The following is a 5340-nucleotide window of genomic DNA, read 5'->3' on the forward strand; positions in this document are numbered from 1 at the left end:
TTTGTAATTTCCCTTGTGGAGCCAGGTGCCAATTCGATCAGAGGCTGATTTGTTACATTCTATATTGCACCTTATACCACCTTCATGATTGCAGGATAAATCATAGCTCCTCATTCTTCACACTGAAGTGAGATTCCAATCATTAGAGAGAATAGATAGTGCACAATCAGAGGAAGAGTGGGAAGCTCGAGGAAGATGCTTCATCTCAGGAGCAGGCAGCTGAGCAAGGTCCGAGGGCGCCGTGGATGCGATCCTAAGCGTCTTGCACCGACTTAAGCTAAGGACAGGGAACCGCATGTGCCACCCTGAGCTAGAAACAAAAACACATATGCAAAAAACCCTTTAGTGCGACTGTTGAGGCCAGCGAGTATGGGATTTTCTCATGCGCGCTGCCTGTAGGCGGCGTAGTTTCTGCCTCTCTCTCTCTCCCCCCTCTCTCTCTCGGCCTTATTTTGGTGATGTTTCCTCACCCTTCAATGGAAAGCTCAATATTCTGGTGAATAATGTGGGCATGAATATAAGAAAGCCTACTATGGAGTACACGGTAGAACATTTCTCTCTGAACATTTCCAGGAATTTCCAGTCATCCTATTAAAATGCTCAACTGACCCATCCTCTTCTAAAAGCATTGAGAAAGGGAAATGTTGTTTTTGTTTCATCAATAGCAGCCTACAGGTGTTGTTGCGATTTGTTTTGGTTCTCTGTACGCTGCAAGTAAAGGTGCTATGAATCCAATTGCAAAGAATCTTGCCTGTGAGTGGGCCAAGGATGGAATTCGAGTAACCATTGTGGCTCCCTGGTGCTTAAAAGACGAGGGCTTAACAAGGCAAACTATATGTTGGACACCTCTAAGGCGAGCTTAAGAACCATTCGAAGTTGCCTCAGTTGCAGTGGCATTCTTGTGCCTCCCCACTGTAGGATTTATGAATGGTCAATTTATCACAATCAGTGGTGCTATGTTTGTAAATGGCTTCTTCTCTATAGATGATTGAGACCTGCTGAGTATTCAGTGTCCAGAGAGAGAGAGAGAGAGAGAGAGAGAGAGAGAGAGAGAGAGAGAGAGAGAGAGAGAGAGAGAGAGAGAGAGAGAGAGAGAGAGAGAGAGAGAGAGAGAGAGAGAGAGATGGATGTATTATGCTACCATGACAATGTCAATTTCTTAAAATAATTCCACTTTGCAAGTAATGTTTGTAGTTTTTTTGCACCCTTCCACTAGTGATTGACTTTTTGATTTGAGTTGAGTTGGTTCCGCGTTGCCCCATGTTGGTTTTATTGATGTGTATTTAGCTTTGTTCATGAATTCATTGGCAGTCATTTGTTCATTTGAGGGATTTGAACTCATGCACGAGATTGCAATGGTAATTCTCATAAGCAGACCAACCAAGCCGCTTCTTGGCTCTTAGTTTCCAAATGTACATATAAGAAAAGAAAACTTCTCAAAGCAATTCAATAAAATGGTGATGGAGGGGAGGCAACACTATTGTGATCGGTTCTATCATGCACGGTGAAGGCCACCTTGGAGGAGCTTGTTTTTGTCAAGCATGAAACAAGGGATTTTCAATCACGTACGCTTGCATCTTGCCAGAGTATTGCACCTAGTGTTTAGGGGTTCTCATGAGGATAAATTATCTCTGTACACAAGGTGTCGGCATCTGCTCCCTAAACGTCGCACTGCCCACAAGGCCCCTGCGCCAATACAGGGGTCTACTGGGAGATTGTATCTTTGTTATGGGTAATACATCACACCATGGCTTTCCAAGAACATTTTTTCCAACGAAAGAAAATAAAGATGCACGGTGGGCACACTTTATAATTCTTTTGGCTCATAGGTTAAATGTAAAGCACTTGCTTGTATTTATACTAAAAAATAATAATTTACTAGTTTTCTTGAAGACAAGCTCGGAATGTAGTTAAAATTTTTGCAATTTTAGCCAGTAAAGATACACTAGACCAGAGTTTTCTTCAAACACTTCATTGCATTGCCCATTTTTGGCCCTCATGTATGGAAGCTAAGAGACAGTTCACAAGGTTATTGATTTGCAAATGGCAGCAACGCAATTTTACTTTATTTGGTGTGAGAAACAACGAGAACATGAACATATGATTTTTTAGATTTTAAAAAAATACTATTTTTAACCAAAAAAAGAGCATGTAGACTACACCATGTTTATCATTTTTGTGGTTTACCTCCCACTTCACGCTTAAGAGGTGGAGAGAAAAGGAAATAGTTCTCAATTAGCAACCAAAAACAGGACCCACAACCAACCATGAATCATACATTCCACAAATCACTTGATCAGTGTGTAAATCTTTTTAAAAATAATTTGGAAGCAAGGAGTTTTGTATGTTCCTTCATGTTTGTGCAAGGGGCTAGAGACAAAGATTGACTCAAATACATGTTTAAGACATGGAATGAAATGCAAGTAAGCTTTGATATTTTCTCGAATGTTAGTTCGCTTGAGAAATCTCGCTCGGGCTATGGTAAGACTCCTCTTTAAGAAAGTCTTCAAAGCAGAACAAGTTGCACATTTCCACACTTAGTACAAAGGATTTGGTTTGACCTTGGAAGGAAAAGCATTGACTTGGTTTTATCCATTGAACAATAGAGATCTCCTAAATATGGATCAATTCCTGCAAGAGTTTATCGAGGAATTTTGAAAAAGAGGGATCAAGCACAATACAGTTTTCCAAATCTTTGCCTTTAAGCAAAAAGAAAATGAAAAAGTGAAGAAAGCTTCTCTTCGCTTCGCTTCAAACAATACATTGAGCGATGTTTTGTTCAAGAGTTACTATAAGAAAAAAAACTATCAGTTCTCTTCATAGAGGGCTTAAGAAATAAAACTCTCAAAAATGATTTGTTCTTAAAGGCATGCACCACATTTGAAAAAGTCTCAAGGGAAGCGTTGTATCTAGTTGATAATTGCAAGACCGACAGAGAGGTATCAAAGGATATAGACACAACTAGTAATAGTGCCTTTTCAACCATTAGTGAATCGTCAACAAAACAAAGTGCTCCTACTTCAACCACACAAAATGTTGATCAAGTGGATGAGACAATGATTCAAAGGATGAAACAAGCTTAATGGCAAAATCCCAATCTGCGACGACAACAACCACAGGTAGCAAATGTATCAAGAGTGTTGAAATGGTATGCAATCAAGAAAAAATACATCACTACAACATGAATGAGTGTTTTTACAACTAGAATTATGTGAGAGAAAGTCTGTATGGACCTCCAGTGGTGAAAAAATTACCACCACCTCTGAGGTATCAGATAGGACCAAACAATGAAGCACAAGGGAGGGACAGACCACAACATGTGTTGGGCCAACAAACACCTTTAGCTCAATACAATCAAGTCATTGTTTGATACACACATTTGATAGAACCACTCATGAGTCAACAAACAATGCCACCCACTATTTATTACAAAGATCCAAGGGAAACTTACAGAGAGATCCTGAGGGAGTAGCAGTGAAGGACTTTCCTTCTTGGGCATACGTAGATGAGGCTACAAAAAACTTCATATGTGGCTCAAACAGAGAGAAACGAGTACATGATGGATAGAAAGACACTCATGTTCATAGCAAAGAAAAATTACAAGGTAGAGGGTATCCTCCTAGGACAAGATAACCAATGGGGGCACCACCAATTGCCTAGCTAGAAGGTCCATGATATGAATGTGGAGGTAACCATTGGGTAGAATTTTGTCCGAGAGAATGAAGATATTTGGAATTTATGAGGGTTGTGGAAAGGAACACCCGATCCAACACTATGCAAAGAACCCAAAAAACAAGGGAAAAGCGATTGTAAATGTCATTGGGGTTTTACCTTGCTCTAGCAAATCTGAGTTAGAGCCGATAGTTCTTGTCAAGGTGGTGACTAGATCTTGAGCTGAGGAAGTAGCAAAGAAGATGCCAAAATTAGACAAGCCAAAACCTCTTGAACAAACTAAGTTTGAAAGCGTATCAATAAGGACTCAACAAAAATTGTGAAAAGTAAAAAGAGACAAAATGAAAGCAAAAAGGCTGAGGAAAAATATGACCTTAGAGACAGAACTACACCAAACTTGGTAACAACTCAAGCAAGAGTAAGAGAACAAAGAAAAAGTCAAGGGAGTGGAAGAGTCACAAATTGTATCGAGCGGTTCAGTTTGAGTAGAAAAAGTGAATGAGTATTTAGATGCCATGATGCAAGCCTACAAGGAGAGAGTGGAAAGCAACCAAACATTAGAACAAATATGGTTGACATATTTGCATCTAAAAGTTAAAACAAAATGGTTGGAAATGTGCAAATGGATCATAGAGATAGTGCAAGCTCTAATGCAACCAGAAATATTGAACATCCCTGAACAATTGGTGCCTATACCTGAAAAAGAGGATGAAAGCACACTAAAAGAAAACAAAATGGGAAGTCTCAAGAGATACAACCAATTCCTAAAGTGGATGAGCCATGGCCACAATCCTTATGGGAGACAATGAAAAACCAAAAGGACGGAAGTGCCAAGCTGCAGTCATGACCAATTTTAGAAATCAACATGGACCATGGAATTTATCTTGGGGATATACAGTCATTGCACGGAGATGCAAGGATGGAAGTATCCATGGTGAGTAGTCCAAAAATGTTAAAAACTTTACCTTCTTTTATAGGGAAACATGAGACAAAATCAGAGTGGGGGTTGTGCCATCTCAATGGAGTCAAGTTCGACAAGTGATGGACACAAAAACCTTGCACGAATTGATGTCATCTTCTATAAGATGTAATGTTACTCTTGTAGAACTCCTGAAGATTAGACCACACATATGGAGCCAAATGGGCAAAAACTTGGAAAATATGGGGTTGAAAGTCCCTCCACAAGATGTTCCTACAGAACAAAACATGGATAGAACTCAACCTGAAAAACCAAAAGAAAAACATGTACCAACTAGGTGGGTGATTATTTTGAAGGTGAAGAAGGAAACACCACCTTACCACTAGATTGGAGTCTAAATAAATAAAGACAATAGCCATACTAAATAGTAGGGCTAGGATAGTCATCACTACAAAAGAAATGGGGAAGACCAGCTCTTAGATAGGTACGTAAAAAGTTGTAATTAACAGATGGATTTGTAGAAAGATCCTTGGGGATGCTTGAATAGATAATTGTATCCTCTTGTGGAATCGAGTATGAGCATACTTTTTCCATAGTAGAATTTGGAAAAAGCAACAACTTTGAGGTTTTTTTGGGATGATCTTTCATGCATCAACTCAAGATGGTTCAAGATTGGGGCTATGACCACCTCTACTACTTGAGGCATAAAGGCATAACAACAAGGATCAACACAAATAGTCATAGTTACA

General features: G+C 39.5%; 1 pseudogene; it reads left to right on the forward strand.

Annotated features, from left to right (window-relative positions):
* The first annotated feature begins 382 nt into the window (after positions 1-382).
* Positions 383-992, forward strand: LOC147433458 (tropinone reductase homolog At5g06060 pseudogene; annotated as a pseudogene).
* The last annotated feature ends 4348 nt before the right edge of the window (positions 993-5340 follow it).

The sequence above is a fragment of the Adiantum capillus-veneris genome, chromosome 19 (assembly GCF_014529385.1).
Source record: "Adiantum capillus-veneris isolate H3 chromosome 19, ASM1452938v2, whole genome shotgun sequence".
Lineage (NCBI taxonomy): Eukaryota > Viridiplantae > Streptophyta > Polypodiopsida > Polypodiales > Pteridaceae > Adiantum > Adiantum capillus-veneris.